This window comes from Diabrotica undecimpunctata, chromosome 3, assembly GCF_040954645.1.
Source record: "Diabrotica undecimpunctata isolate CICGRU chromosome 3, icDiaUnde3, whole genome shotgun sequence".
NCBI classification, from domain to species: domain Eukaryota; kingdom Metazoa; phylum Arthropoda; class Insecta; order Coleoptera; family Chrysomelidae; genus Diabrotica; species Diabrotica undecimpunctata.
Genome location: NC_092805.1, coordinates 38,428,270 through 38,445,654, shown reverse-complemented (window position 1 = coordinate 38,445,654; position 17,385 = coordinate 38,428,270). Strand labels below are relative to the sequence as shown.

Sequence of the window (17,385 nt, the reverse complement as noted above, 5' to 3'; positions counted from 1 at the left end):
CGTAAAGTATGGAATAAATTCTATATTTCCTAAATGAAAAGACTTTTTAAAAAAATCTAAAACAGGTCTATTTTTAAATTTAATGTTCTACATTTTACAATAAAAGTTCATTATACAAGGTGATACACATTACAGTGATGACGTCATCGGCTCCTTTTTTAAATGTAACACCCTATATTTTAGGACATTTTTAGATCGATAAAAATGAGCTGATTTCAAAAAAGTATAATACTCGGGTCTAATGGATATAATTTGAAAGATATGCGCTTAAAAAATATATTATTTATTATCAATTGCAAAAAAGTAGCCTACTTCTAGTTTTTGGTAAACTGTAATTATTTTTAGTAACGTTCAATAACAATTAAGTAGTACAATAATTGTATTGATTCGTGAATGTTCTGTATTCTTGCTTAGATTTAATTTTAAGTAGAAATGAATTTGAGTGTAAAGCAAAGAATTGAAATACTCATGATGATTGGGTATGGAGACAAATCGCGAACTCAGATAGAAGTGTGTAATTTATTATTGATAAATATTCAGAAATACCCATCACGCAGTCAACAGTAAGTAAGATTAAAGAGAAATTTCGAGAAACTGGTACGGTTGAAAATGCACGTAAATCAGGTCGTCCCTCTGTAAATTATGTTACAACAGTAGGTGTTCTAGTTGCTTTTAAAGAAGATGCGCATACTTCTGTTCATAAGGTTAGTAGTGATCTCGATATTTGCGAAATAACGGTACACAAAGTACGTAAAAGTAAGTAAAGTAAGTAAAATGCCCAGTTGAACAGGAATTAAACGAGGATGATCCAGATAAAAGAATACAATTTTGCGAAATAATGATGGATAACAGCCACCGAAAATCACCGGACCCTACTATTTCGAAGGTAATTTAAACGGGCCAGCATACCTTTAGTTTTTAAGTGGGTATCTCGTACCTACTTTAGTTAATTTATTTCCCAGTACAATTAATCTTTTTGTTTTGATAAAAGTTTATGGTTTCAACAGGATGGTGCTCCTCCGCATTATGCTTTAGATGTTCGAAGGTACTTAAACGAAATTTTAGCACAGCGAAGTGGCCAGTGGCCAGACCTCAATCCTTCGGATTATTTTATGTGGAATCATTTCAAGAATGTTGTTTATAAAACAAAACCTGCAAATATTGGAGACTTAAAAACAAGAATTCGTAAAGAAGTAAACAATATTTCTCAAGAAAGCATAAACAAGGTTCTACAAGAATTTGTACAACGTTTGGTTTACTGTCAAATACAACAAGGGCTACAATTCGAACATTTAAGATTAAGTCAGGTATTAATTACTGGATTACTTTCAAGTTATTTATTATAATTTATTTATAATTTATTAATATTATAAATCAATAAAATTAATTTTCTAAGCGCATATCTTTTAAATTATATCCGTTAGACTCCCAGTATTATACTTTTTTGGAATCAGTTCATTTTTATCGATCTAAAAATGTCCTAAAATACAGGGTGTTACATTTAAAAAAAGAGCCGATGACGTCATCACTGTAATGTGTATCACCTTGTATAATGAACTTTTATTGTAGAGAGAAAGAGAAGAAGAGAACAGAGAAATAATAATTAACGAAACTCACGATAGAGTACTAATATCAGAAGAAGAGCTACAAGAACGAATAAAAAAATTAAAAAACAGAAAAGCACCTGGTCTTGATGAACAATGAACTGCTAAAATATGGAGGAACAACACTACGCAAATGGCTCCTAAAATTATTCGTCGATATAATAAATACCGGAGTAGTACCAGCGGAATGGAAGGAAAGTCTCCTGCTACCGATAGTTAAAAAGGAAGACTCGAGAAATCCTGAAAATTATAGAGGCATTAGTCTGATGAATAGTACATTAAAATTGTTAACGGCAGTCATAAAAGATAAAATCGAGGAAAAAGCGAACATGGCAGATGAACAACAAGGCTTACGAAAGAACCGCAGCACAATAGACCCAATTTTTATTATTAGACAAATAATAGAGACGTCTATTGAATATGGAAAACCAGCATACATGTGCTTTGTAGATTTAAAAAAAGTGCTTTCGACAGGGTGAAGCGAAATGACGTCTTAAATTTATTACAAGCTGAACAAAGTTGTTCAGAGTTCGATCTTCAACTGAGACTAAGGTTTACTAAGTGCTACGTGTGGTCAGTGCTGCTATATGGCGTAGAGGGCTGGACACTCAAAACGAGGGATATAAACAGATTAGAAGCTTTCGAAATGTGGCTCTATCGCCGTATCCTAAAAATACCATGGACAGCGAAAATCACAAATATAGATGTCCTTAAAAGAATAAACCAAGAACGCCAACTTTTCGAAACCATCAAGAAAAGGAAAACGGCGTATCTAGGTCACATCATGCGAAATGAAAAATACCAGTTCCTCCAACTTATAATCGAGGGTAAAATTGAAGGCAAGAGAGGAATGGGACGCAAGAAAATGTCCTGGCTCCGAAACATAAGGCAATGGACAGGGATTAACGACATACAATCTCTGATACATATTGCAAGAAATAGAGAATTAATGGAAAATGTAATCGCTAACATCCATTAGTGGATTTGCATCTAAAGAAGAAGAAGAACAAATAGACCATCAGATAATAAGGACAATTAATGAAATTAACAAGAACAACAAGACCAGAGTTATAATTCCAACAGGGGAAACAGAATGCATAGAACTAAGAGGAGGAATCCGCCAAGGAGACTCGCTCAGCCAATTGTTATTCAATATGGTGCTGAATTAAATAATTCACGAAGTAAGAAAACGACACGGATACCACATGGGAGCGCATAAAATCACGATACTATGCTATGACGATGATGCAGTACTAATTGCTGATAACGAAGATAACCTACAAAGGCAGCTTCACAACTTCAATATCACAGCAAACAAACTTAATATGAGAATATCAGCAGAAAAAACTAAATATATAGTGATCAGTAAAGAGCCGCGTAGATGCAAACTAGAAATAGACGGCAAAATTGTAGAACAAGTAATGAAATTTAATTACCTAGGAGTAGAGATCACTAGTGATAGGGATATAAGAACAGAGACCACAAGGCAAGCATCAAAAGCGGCAAGAGTAAGTGGTTGCCTCCGAGAAACCATATGGAGAAACAAATATCTGACCATGGAAAGCAAAATGAAAGTATACAAGACAACAGTAAGACCAATCCTAACATATGCAGCGGAGACAAGGACCGATACAAGAAAGAGGAAACAACAAAGCAACAATATCGAAATGAAAGTATTAGATCAGATAGCAAGCAAGATCAATAGCGGGCATATCATTAAGAGACAGACAAACCAACAGAAGTATACGCGAACAATGTTAAATTCAAAATATTAACAGGTGGATAAAAACAAGAAAAAAAACTGGAACGAACATGTAAACCGAATGGAACAAGATAGATTAGCGAACATCTGTAAAAACAACAAGCCGTATAGCAGAAGACCCGTAGGAAGGCCGCCAAAAAGGTGGAAAGATAATGTACAGTCAACAACGACTGAAACAGAATAAGAAGCAGACAAACAGGAGTAATCCTAGTCGCGCGAAGAAGAAGAAGAAGAAGACATTTAAAAAAAGAGCCGATGACGTCATCACTGTAATATGTATCACCTTGTATAATGAAATTTTATTGTAAACTGTAGAACATTAAATTTAAAAATCGACGTGTTTTAGATTTTTTTAAAAAGGCTTTTCATTTAGGAAATATCGAATTTATTCCATACTTTACGGACATACTGTATACAAATAGGCCAGACACAAATCATAACTATTTATTTCAAAAATTCTTCTTTGTATTCATATATTGCGGTGGAAAAAATATTAAGCAAAACAAAACTAAAATTGCGCCATCGTATACTATCTCTTTGGCGCAACTGCACATCACGAACTTCGGCCAGTCCTTCCCTGCACCAAATCATCCCTCCTTTGCTTCACACTGCGTCCCCATCCTCCAGCGACAATAATTGTTACTCCCAAAACTCCAGTGTATCCTGGTTACTTCCGAAGTTTGTATTAACAATATTGAAGGTTGCTCTGTGCCGTACGACCTTCTTTTTTTCCGTAAGATGATCTCAACGACCTCGGTGGTGACGAAGAATTGGTGTTTTATTATGTTTATCGTTAATAATCTTAAATGCGAGAAAAATTGATATGACGATGGTAACTTGGCCATTGTTTACGTGGTGAGTAATTGGCATTTTTTAAAATTACTAGTTAATTAGTTTGAAATGTTAGTAACTACACTAAGAAAAAAATTGGATTCAAGACTAATTTTAGTATTATCGATATATCAACATTTAAAGAAATATTAGACGGGAAAAGGGACAATAAAAATACAGTTTAGAAAATATGATTATGATCTTATGGCACTTTTATTAGATGTGCACAATAAAATTGAAGTAATATCCTTGTCAATCTGTGAAATACCAGCGATTTCACGTAAAAACACAGGTTTTTAAAGGCTCTAAAAGGTATATAAGAAATAGCTGAAGAGAAATCATTGAAGACGTATACGGATTTTGCTTTGTTTTTTTTTAACAGTCATAAAATGTTAAAAAATCATTTATTGCCTATAAAACGTTTCTTATATATTTTAGAGAAAAATGGTTTAAAAACAAGTCGTAGACCTCAAAAAGTTTAATTTTCGTGTTTTAAATTTAAAATACATAAACAGTTGACCGAGAATTGCAAAAACCCCTATTTTTGCAGTAATTTATATATGTTAACAAATTTGTTTTTTGAATTATGACATGTAATATAACTACTTGAAATTATGGCAATTAATGAGTTATTGAAGTGTGCTATGATAGAATATTTTGTTAGTTACTTAATTTGTTTATCCTGAGGAGCGATTATTTAAACAACTGTTCTTACTCTAAAAAAAACTCTAGAGCAGGGGTGTCAACATAATTTTTTGGAGGGCCAGGTTTAGTATTTTTGTAACCATAGCGGGCCAATACACCCGCTTCGAAATACCCAATAGCTATTAAAATATAGTAAAAACAAAATGCAATGGTATAATCTATTATGGATGATTTATTAAAAAAGAAATCATCAGTTTTACAAATTAGTAAGATCAGATGTACGCTCTACAATTATTATTGCAGAAATTAATGATCATGATCATGTATATACCAAGTTTAACACTCTTATCTTAACTAACCATCCTCGAAAATCCAACATTTAGTCAAAACATCACAAACTCTGGACTATCAAATGTATCCACATATTAGCTAAGAATATTTGTTCACTTCTGTACATCAAGAAATTTACTAACAGCGTCTTTGTCACTGATTATATCTCCAAGTACAGAGGAACCTACCTAAAACTTATTAAAACAGCTTAAAAATGTACCATCAAAATCGTCTTGGATACTCTAAAAATGTTGCAAAAGAAGCTTGGTCCATAATAAATTATCTTCGAAATAAAAGTAACTGAGCTCAATCATTTTCTCTTCCAAACCCCGAAAATCTAAATGAATAATTCGTTAATGTGAGTAAAAATATAACATCGATTCTTTTGCCACAACAAGACCCTATTTTCTATCTCCTCAATTCAAAACAGGTCTTGAATTCATTCTTTATAAGGCCAGTTTATAAATCTAAACTGATCAAAACCCTCAGTAGTATTAAAAACCAATCTTCCTGAAGTACTGATGGACTATCCATAAAAATGTTCTTAAATCTCCAAAAACATGTGTTGGCCATCCTGGTCTCACTAATTAATGATTCCTTTGAAAAAGGAGTACATTTCCAGATTGCCTAAAGACAGCAATTATTGTTTCTCTTCACAAGGATGGTGAAAAATCGAATCTCTGCAACTATAGACCTATTACCTTACTGCCTTACTGGTCCTATCCAAAATTATTGAGAGACTTATAAAAGTCCGACTTATGTCCTTTCTCGTTGACATCATTTTATCACAAAATTAGTTCGGCTTATTATCTAATAAATATACCAGTAATGCTATGTTTTCTGTACTACATGAGGTCTATCAAGCACTAAACAATAATCTTAACATTGCCAATGTTTTTGTGACTATGCCAAAGCTTTTGATTATGTAAATTAGGAAATTTTTATAAAAATACAAAATTTCTACGGAATTGTATGTGTAGTCCCATAAGATTCAGTATTGGGTCCTCTACTTTTCCTTATCTTTATAAATGACATCACTAACTTAGAAATCGATGCAAAAATGTATCTTTTTGCTGATGGTACCAGTACCACCTTGAGGAACTCTAATATTGCAACTCTTGCAACTATAACTTCTGATCTACTTAAAACAAAAACTTGGTCTGATTCTAATTAACTTTCTTTTAACGTGAATAAAAGAGTAGCTTCTTCTTCTTAGAGTGCAGTCTCCCTACGGAGGTTGGCAATCATAATGGCTATTTTTATTTTTGAACTTGCTGCTCTAAACAAATCAATCGATCTGCATTGATACCAATCATGTAGATTCTTTAACCATGAGTTCTGCCATCGGCCAACAGATCAACAGATGTACCGTATGGTACACCGTCTTGAATAAATCTGTCAATACTTCCAAGTTATCCTCTTCCACTAGTTTTAACAGTTCTACTGGTATTTCATCTAATCCAGCTACCTTATTGTCTTTAGAGTTTTTGATAGCATATTTGATTTCATCTATCGTGATCTTCTCTTCCTCTAAAGGATTTAATTCTTGTATTTTCTGCATTTCACCTCTTTCATCTTGGAAAAGTTCTCTAACGTAAAATTCACAAGGAAACTACGTTCCTGTAGCTAGCTGTATACCATGTATCACAAAAAATTTTTGTGACGTTAGTGGATATGATAACATGGCGACATTGATGTGGAGTCATACGTCGCCATGTTATCATATCTACTGGTAACTTTAACATCCTAAAATATAATACCAAATAATGTAAACTAAATTGTAACATAGAACTTTTAATGGGTTTTTACCCAGATATTTAGTGGCTCAAAACATGTACACCTAGTAAGAATTAACCACAGTTTGTATTAACCTTGGTCAACATTTTAAATTCATGTTCTTTTCAATTAAAGTGGTTATATACTTTTTGGGACACTGATGATGGAACTTGGATTCCGAAAACGTTTTGTCTTCATGACATAGCCCGTTTGGGTTTTTAATTTTTATACCTTTTATAAAGGATTTTTACATAAAACAATTTTTTCTCTAACGTACTCCTCCCATCATCTTAATTTTTTGGTAAATCTATTAGTAGTACTCCTTTTTTGTTTTTATGTGTCCTTGCTGTCTGTTTCGACCAATTCCAGTCACTTCTCTTATTTTTTTGTGCATATTTCTCATATCAAATTTTATTTCTAGTTTGTCTATCTCTTTACATTGTTTCATCATATAGATTTCCTTAGCTGTTTTGATTTTTTCCTTAATTATTCGTTGTATTTCTTTATACTTATGTAGATCTTTTCCTTTATATTTCCTTCTTTTTTCCATCTGTAATAGTATTTCTTCTGTCATCCACTGTTTTTTAGCCTTTGACCTATGGTGTATCAAACTTTCATGAGCTGGTTTCAGTAATGTGTTTTTTATATTATACCACTTTTTATTTACATCTATAATTTGTTTGTTGTCAGTTAGTGTTTTTTGCATATTAAAATTCACATTATTTTTTAATTCGTTTTTTATTTCTTCGTTTTTAGCATTCTTACATTAATTTTTGTTTGTTGTTTTCTGAGTTCAATTTTTTTAAATTTTATTTTCAGGTCAACAACTAACGGATTGTGGTCTGAGTTAACATCTGCTCCGGGATAAGTTTTAACTGAGGTTATAGAGTTTTTATTCTGCTATTTACGAGTATAAACTCTATCTGGTTTCTGACAATGTAGTTTTCTGTATGTGAAGGAAACGTACATGTATATAGTCTTCTCTTAGGAAGCTGAAACCAAATATTGGCAATTACGATATTCTTTTCTTGGCAGAATTCTATGTGCCTTTCTCCTCAGACAGTAGCATTATCCTATAAAGGAGCTCTTCAACCTTTGCTTTTTAATAACAGCCAGATCAGTATCGTTGATTCTGTAAAATTTCTTGGTATTTTTATAGACAGCAACCTTAAATAGTCTCTTCGTATCGATTTGTTAAGTAAGAAATTAGCTTCAGCCTAATATTCAATAAGATCTGTTTCGAAGGAAATCAATTTAGCATTTTTCAAAATAACATATTTTTCTTTGTTCTAATCTCATCTTCGATATGGTCTTCTTTTTGGGTGTTCTAGTACAGTTGCCCAATCTGATGTTAACACATTGCAGAAGCTATCTCAAAAATCACGGAATTTTAACGTTTCCCTCTTTATATATTTTGGAAACTATTTGCTTAATTCGTAAACACCATTTTTATAAATTGTTTAAAATAGGTGTTCATTTTCCATCTTCCATCAGCATCACTCATCTATGTTTAATTGCACGCACACTTTATAGTAGGTACTAACCATCTAAGTAACCAAAGCAAAAAATGGTAACAAGCCTACTAAGATCCAGAGCACGCCCACGCTCTCTCGCCAATATTTTCGTACGTCTAGTTTTACTATTAACGCATATTTCTATTGATAAAAAATATAAATGAAATTATTTCACAGTAGTCATAAAGTATTAATTTGTGAGATTTTTAACTGTTACCAATGATAACAATGATTACATGGACGCTTCACCAGTGCGAAATGCGTTCTTAACATTTTAAAATTGCTATTGGCTTTTAAAATATTTATCATTGACACATTTGAGGAAGCACCATCAAATGTCAGACACACAACACAGGCTCCAGAATCAAAAACACATTTCATGCATTGAGAAACAAAAGTGCTTTTTTGTTCACCATTTGAGCCATCAACAAAATAAAATCCAAGTTCCAAGTGGTTACTTCCAAGTTCCATTAATATTTACAGCCATTACAACAAAAGTTTCTTTCGCCATTGAATTACAGCCATCATCTAAATCAATGCCATAGTTTATATATGCATGGAACTTTTAACCATCCCACTCTATATGCTTTCGAATGGTCATTTCATCTATGTTTCATCTACAAGAAGACTTAATAAAATGGGCTTAGTGGAAGTCTCAACATATTTGTTCAACACATCAAAGGATTCAAAAGTGAAACCTGGATCGACATCAATACTTAATTTTCCAATGGTGGGGAAAGCAAGTCTCAAACACATTTCGAACATAATCATAACCTTTCGGGGGAAACACAATGTGATAGTAAACTTTCTTAATTTCAGTAAAAATTTATTACTTTTTATGTCTTACGTTTAAGCAAACTTAATTTCTTGTTTCTTGTTTTCAAATCTTTTATAATTTACAAAAACTACATGTTTTTCCGTTTTTGCAGCAAGACTACTCCACCAGAAATTGAACCTTTGGTGTGTATTTACCCAACTCGTTCACTAAGTTAGTAAAGAAATCTATATTCTATTTGGCAAAAAATTATACAACCATCTCTCTTTACAACTTTTTTCCTTAATCTATCTGAAAGACCATATTATTCAGTGGAATATTTATATATATTTGGGCATCACATGCAGCAACTTAAATTTTTTAATTCGTAAGGTTTTATTATGCAATTTGCAATTTATTTAAATTTTGCAATGGATTGCGTATTTCATTATCTTTTATTTTGTGATATTGACGATTTATGTAATTTCAGTAAATTTTAAATTGTTATTTTATTTTTCTCACTTTTTGTAAGCTTTGTCCATAAAATTGTACAATTTTCAGTTACAATAAAGCATATTTCGATTCTATTCTATTCTAATTACGAGTATTTCACTTAGCTTAGTTAAAACCTAATGAGATGACTGGCATCTTTTTTTCTTCCAAAATGCATTTATGTCAGCTGATATTTGAGAACTGGCTACGAGCAGAATGCCTTTAAAATTTATTACGTTTCATGCGTGAAAAAAGCTGTTCGGAAGTATATGTTCTGCCAAATAAGGAAATTTGTTGAAGAGCTAATTTGGTAAGGTTTGGGTATTGGTTGGGGCTAATGTACTTTTTATAAAATTCAATTAATCCGTTTGAAAGGCAATCATTGTATGCCAGTTTAAGAAGAGAGTTGCTTTGTATTTCAATCAATTCCAATTGTAGGTTTAGTCTGGCCTTTCAATTTCAACATCAAACGGATTTTAGAAGACTTTCTTGTTGGGCATTTGTGATTTGAAGTCTGCGAATCGCTCATAAAACTCACTTCTTAATCTTTGCAACAACTACGCGTACTTGGTTAAGTCCAATGTCTCGTAATTTCTAGAAGATAAGGTCTCCCTATGAACGAAGGTCTCCCAATGAACGAACTTTCTTCTATTTCAACTGTTTCTCCAATAATATGAGCTTCTTAGAGAAAGCTTGGATATGTTCACAAAGCTGCAAACATATTTGATCATTTCTTTGCAGTTTTAGGTTAAGATCATCTAAAAAACATACGAACAAGTTGAATTTTAATAAGAATATCAATTTTAGAATTCCAAAAAAGATGCAATAAAGTTTACTACTTTTACCCCCAGGCTTCTCCCTAAAACCCCCCGTCACGGGGTGGTGGTAATGTTTACACCTTAGAAAAAATTATTTCAAATAAAAAAATGTAGCTGAGATAATTTTAAACATTAATGTTCATAAGCACCTTTTGTATGGAATAAACCGTTCTCTTAGAAACAACGATTGAAGCGACCGGCGGTTTTAATATCAGCTACACTGCTGATCATAGGCCTCTTCCTCATGTTTCCAACCCCGTCTATCTTGCGCCGCTTTCATCCAGTTTTTACTGAGTCTTCTTAAATCGTCAGTCCATCTTGTAGGTGGTCGACCGATGCTTCTCTTGTCTTCCTTTGGCCTCCATTCCAATAACCTCTTTTTCCATCGCCCATCTGTCATTCTGGATATGTGTCCTGCCCATCTCCATTTTAGTCTGGCTATCTTCTCGATGATGTCAGTCACTCCGGTTCTTCTCCTGGTGTCTTCGTTGGTTATTCTGTCTCGCAGAGTTAATCCTAACATGGACCGCTCCATTCTTCTTTGCGTGACTCTCAGTTTGGTAGCTGCTGCTTTTGTTAAGGTAAGTGTTTCTGCTCCGTACGTCAAGACTGGGAGGACGCACTGATCAAATACCTTTCTCTTTAGGCATGTGGGCAGCTCACTTTTAAAAGCTTCTCTGTTTTCCAAATGCTGCCCACCCAAGACCGATTCTTCTCTTCAGTTCATGAGTCTGGTTATCCCTGCCAATCATAATTTCATGTTTCAGGTATTTATATCTATCTACGAGTTCTATTTCTTTCCCACCAATACTGATGTTCTGGTTGGGTACCAAATTGGTCATGATTTTTGTTTTCGAGATATTTATATTTAAACCTACACTTTCTGCAGCCACAACGAGTTCCTGTACCATCTCTCTTGCCATACCTAGATATTTAGCTGTTATAAGTATATCATCGGCGAAACGTAAGTTGTTTAGATATTCTCCATCTATTTTTATTCCCTTTGTCATCCAATCCAAATTCTTAAAAGCATGTTCTAGCACCGTATTAAAAAGTTTAGGTGACATTGGGTCTCCTTGTCTAACCCCCCGTTCTATTTTTATGCGATTACTGTTAGTATGTCATCTGACAGTGGTTGTTGCCTGCAGGTATATTTTGTATGCAATTTTTGTATGTTGCCGCAAATAAATTCCGTTTTATAAAGGTATTATAACGTGTGTTAAGGTAAATAAATAACCGTTGCGCGATTTTTGCCATTTTTTACGATTCTCATCAGATTAATAAAATTTATCACTTTCATTGACCGGTTACTATGAAATTTTCATTTTAGTATTTTCGCCAAACTTTATGAAACTCCTGCTTTAATTTAATCAGTCTGCATGTAAATTTAATTTTTCTGTCATCATATTTTTAAACAACCTAATTTATATGTCATTGTTTTCAAAGGATTTACATTTAAGTCGTAAAAAATGAATATTTTATCTACGATTCAAACTTACTAGAATATTCATTGGCACAAACTGTAATACCTACATTGATTTTACTGCTATTAAACGCTTAGAATAGAACTTGATTGATGAAACGCAAGGCATGACAAAAGATTGTAGTAGTATTATAATCTGCCGGAAAACGAAAATCAATATAGTGATTAGATTCTACACTTCAAATATTTTTATTAATTTGAACCAGTTTATTATTCTGAAGCTATCTACTTGTGACATTTTAATATTGTTTACTATTTTTAATAAAAATTAACCACAATTTAAACTAAAAATACGTGTAAGCCTATTAATTTATTTAGTAGTCTAATACGAGTACTGCTTAACACGTTCACTACAGCATTAAATTTGTCGGTAACATTTACTGACGTTACCAGATCCCCATATCTGGTAACACTGTCTACTGTTCGGACGATACCAGATCTATGGGTCTGGTAAACATATCTATAAATAAACGGTTTCTGTGACTTTGTATTTAAAATTACCTTGAATCTAACACTGCCATCTCATAGTAAACATTCTAATCCATTTCTGGCAGACATAGCACAAGATTCCAATGTCCGGTAAAGTATTTACGGTATATAAAAAAATATGCTGATACTAATGTAGCAATTTGAAATATTTTACTTAAATAAAATAATCAATTTTTATTTGAAGTAATATTAAAGTGTACAAAAATATATAATAATTAAAATAGTAATTAATAACTAGATATGTCTATCATTAAAACAAGTTAAGCACAAAGCTGGCTTATTTTCATAATTTTCACAAAAAGTGTTTACTTTGGTCACCTTCTTGTCAGCTTCCTTACTTTTCATAGTCTGTCTCAACTTCTTGTAACAATCAACACAATTTCGTCTACGTTTTCTAACAGGACCTTCTTCTCGTTGCAGACAATGTTTTCGTTTTGATAAGTTGGTTCCAGAAATACACTCATTTTGATTTGAAAGTTGTAATGCTAACTGTTCACGAAATGTAAGCATTGGTATCTTTTTTTCGATGTTTGTTTTATTATAGATAATCCAGCTATTGATTATTGTAGCATCAAAGATTAGTTCGAAGACTACCTTACGATACCACTTAAGACCTTTTCGTAAGGAAGAATAATAAGCTGCCATTTGGCCACTGTAATCTACAGATTTTTTAGCTTTGTTGTGGTCTTGGATAACTTGCGGTTTAAAAATATATTCCACTGGTTCCTCCCTTGGTTTTGATCTCTTTTTCTTGCCCGTATTGCAGAAGTTTAGGGTATGCTCAGGTTTACTGGATAACATTAATACCGATCTCTTGTCTTGCCAACGGATTGCCTTTATATTGTCCTTAATTTTGATGCAAATTATTTCATTTTTCTTTAGTTTCTTTTGAACTATTCCCTTTGGAATACCTTTCCGATTGCTTCTAAGAGTCCCACAATAAAAAGTTTGGCGATCTAATAGATCTTTTGCAAGAGGAATGCCCGAATAAAAGTTATCAGCATATAATGTTCGTCGGGTATCTAACAAGCTATTCATTAAGGTCAGCACAATTTTCTTAGAATGGCTTTTGTTTATCATATTGTTTTTTTTTCCACAGTAAACCATTACTTTATAGGTATATCCACTAACGGTATATAGTTTATTTAATTTAACACCATATTTATGGCGTTTGTTTTTGATATATTGCCGCATACTCAAACGACCACACCATGGTACCATACTTTCTTCTATGACTATGACTGTCATTAAGTAAGTCTAAAACATGTCTGATTTTGTATAATTTATCGTTGCTTTCTAGTATCCTTTCGTTATTTTGAAAATGTAGATACCGTATAATTAATAAAAATCTATCCCTAGTCATAACTGAGGAGATAAACTTATTATTATAAAGGTCATTTTTGGACCAATATAATCAAATATTAGGGACCTTTACGAATCCCATGCAGATCACGATACTAAAGAATTTTTTAATTTCTTCTTTATTAGTCGGAACCCACTTACTGTTAGATTTTTGTTTGATACTGTGTACACCAATTTCTTGTTCTGCATATCTATTGGTTTCTTGAACAATTAATTCCAAAATTTCATCTGTGAGAAATAGACAAAAAATATCCAACGGGCTCATCTTTTCACATTGAATATTTATTTTAGAATCTGTAGGATATTCATCAAAATCTAATTTATCTGTTTCCTGAATGCCAGTCCATACATCTTCCTCAGCATCACCTACAAATAAAGATAATAAGAATCAAATTATAAGATTCATTTTTCTTCTTACCAATTTCTTTTTACGATTCATAATTATCAGTTTCTATATCACTGGATACTTCTTCGTTCAAATATATGGATTCGTCCCCATCAGAATTGTCGTTACCTTCACTAGGAGTGTATTCAGGATCTTCATCAGACAAGTTTTCAAATGGATCACTATCAGATTCACTTTCAGTTTGTATCCAAGCATTTTGGTGCTTGTTCAGCACCAATTTAACCATTTTTTCGCCTCTAGACGACATGTTTATGGATTTTAATAAAAAAACAACATGTTTACTATAACACTAATAACCAGATACGAAGTTCCCGTTAATCCCATAGCGTAAAAAATTTCTTTGTGGGACTATACCAGTTGCTGGCATCTGGTAACTTCGAACAGAACTAAAATATAAAGCACATCATGACGATTCCGTAGGTACCTATATCATAATATTTAGTTAATAAATAGCCATTTTATCGTTGTCGGCACTAGTGCAAAGTCTCCAAATTTCAGTGCCGGTTGAACGTAAAGTTCATACCAGACCCGTGTATTTTTTTTTTTTTTTTTGGAATGAGGTGGAAAGGTTCAAAACCGACTAGGGAAGGTGTCCCTAGTACTGTTGGATTCGATCCAGAGAGGAAAACATGCTAGGGCATACAGTCAGTATGGACTATATGTACCGCATGCCCCCTGACCAGTCGCCTACCAACTAAAACCACCCCCTCCTCGACGCGGGATATCCCCGGACGAGTTCATTAGAGAACGAAACATGGGGATATCCTGCGCTGCCTGAAAGATTCGTTCTCAGATGATGTCTTAAGTTATCCTATGCTGCTTGCCTAGGAGCGGCCAGCACATAGGGGAAGGTCCGGTTCCTGATTCGGAACAATAATTCAAGGACTAGTAGTTATTGGGAAAGGCAGTATACGTCCTTTGAAGATCATGGTTGACTATGGACTATGTGATATGAAAGGAGTCTGTATGTATCTGGAACAATTGGATAGAGAAGAAGGGGACTATCGTTCCTAAAGAATTCAGAGGACTTCTAACATCCTGATCAAGCTTTATTCGGAATAGTAGAGTACCCTGAAGAGTAGGGGTATGTGTACCTATGTTGCGTCTGCTATGCTGATTCGGCGGTATCCACGTACGTATCGCGTATGAGTTAGAAGGGAGAAAAAAGTTCTAAGTGGTCCCTTATGTGGTGCGAGAGGAGACCCTCCTCACCCATCTTGTTCGGCTCTTTCCAGGATGGTCTTTCGTTTCATAATTTGCGTGATCTGGTCTATTATAAATTCAAAGTTTTGTTTACTATGCAACGCTATATGTATAATATTATTGGGCCTTATATCCCCTAACCTATTCCGCAGCCTATTTTGTTCTTGGGAGAAAACATTGCACCGAAAGATGCAATGCTCCGCGTCGTCTCTCTCATGACATGTAAAGCACCTATCATCGTTGGTTTTCTTTATTTTAAATGTGTAAGACCTGAAAGACCCATGTCCTGTCAAAAATTGTGTAAAATAGTAATTTACCCGCTTAAATTTGCAGTTGTACCACGCAACCACATCTGGGATTAGCGTTTTTGTCCATTGAGCTTTCGTAATCTGTGCCTCCCATTCCGTTTGCCATTCTGCTCTCGTATGGTCGCCCTTACCAGAGGTAAGTGGCCATTCCGGTTTTCGTATAGCATCTGCCGTTCCTTGGCTAGGAGATGGATGGGGATCGTACCTGCTATTGTCTGTAGGGCTATAGTAGAAGTGGTTCTGTACGCGCTTATGACTTTGAGTAGGGGTTTACGTTGTGCTCTTGTTATCATATCTTTATATTTTTGATATCTTAGTACATCTATCCAGACGGGGGTTCCGTATAGGAGGGTCGATTGTACAATATGTAGATATAGTCTTCTCTTGATGCTGCTTGGACCTCCTATATTAGGTGTTATTCTCTGGATGGCTGCTGTTTGTTTGTCCGCCTTCTTAACCACTCTCGAAAGATGTTTCGTAAATCTTAAGCCTCTGTCCAAATCAATGCCTAAATATTTAGCACAGTTCGTTGGTCTCAGCTCATTGCTACCTAGTTGAAAGATCAGATCTGGCCCATTTCTTGGAGCCTTCAGAATGACCACCTCGGTCTTGCTGCCTGCGAGTTCTAGGTCATTATTTTTCATCCACCTATTTACCTTGTTAAAACAATCGTTTATCGTATCTACAGTTTCCCAATACATGTCACTAATCGTTAAGATAGCTAGATCGTCAGCGTAGGCTATTGCTATGCTATCTCTGCCGTAGTCGATGTCCAGTACCCCATTGTAAAGTATATTCCATAATGTCGGGCCTAGTACGGATCCTTGCGGTACGCCAGCTGTTAATCGAATCTCTGCGTTTCTAGCCACTGACACATATCTGTCGGTTAAGTATCTTTTTATAGCTACCAGACCCGTGTATCTGGTAGCGGCGTGAACATGTTAAGATGGGTGGGCCATGTTACGCGGATGGATTAAAGTGATCATGCTAAAATAACCATGATGATATAGGCCAATCGGAATAAAAAGAAGGGGGTTACTAAACTAAGATATTCAAATGATGTGCAGGACAATTAAGGGGAGATTGCAGTAGGGGGATGGAGAAGAGAGGTCGACAATGACGAATAAAGGAATGTTTTGAGGCAGGCCATGGCTCACTAAGGTCTGTAGTGCCAACTGATGATGATGAATAAGAGTAAAAACGTTAACTCGTGTAATATGTTTTTTCTTTGTTAAAATAATATAGTAAAAAATAAACGAGTACTATCTAGTAGGTGACTGTTGATAAACGAATTCACAGTAATAAATTGCTGAACAAAATGGTATATTTAAGTGAAAAAGATCATATTGAAATATTAATAGTAATCGGTTATGATGATTGTGTTAGAACAGCATCCAAAAAAGTTGAATTTTTATAGAAATTGTATAAAATAGACTTATAGACCCATTTTCATAGACGGAAAATTGCAAGGTCTTCCAAAATTAATGAATAATTTACAAAAGTATCCGAATCCAATGCTTCCTTGGCTAGTAGGTCTAGTTTTTCATTATGAATGATCTCACAATGAGCTTTAACCCAAACAAACTTAACTATTTTTAATTCCTCGTA

At 33.9% G+C, this 17,385-nt stretch overlaps 1 protein-coding gene across 2 annotated transcripts in view; it reads left to right on the top strand.

Moving 5' to 3' along the window:
- Positions 1–17,385, top strand: part of LOC140435564 (uncharacterized) — a 147,969-nt gene that overhangs the window by 27,486 nt on the left and 103,098 nt on the right. Inside the window, exon 1 of one of the 2 annotated variants that reach the window (XM_072524311.1) lies at positions 4,046–4,221. The exons of the other annotated variant lie outside the window; for it this stretch is intronic. The gene's annotated coding sequence lies outside the window, so the exon portion shown is untranslated. Of the gene's footprint in view, positions 1–4,045; positions 4,222–17,385 lie in introns of those variants that run through there. 2 annotated transcript variants of the gene reach the window in all.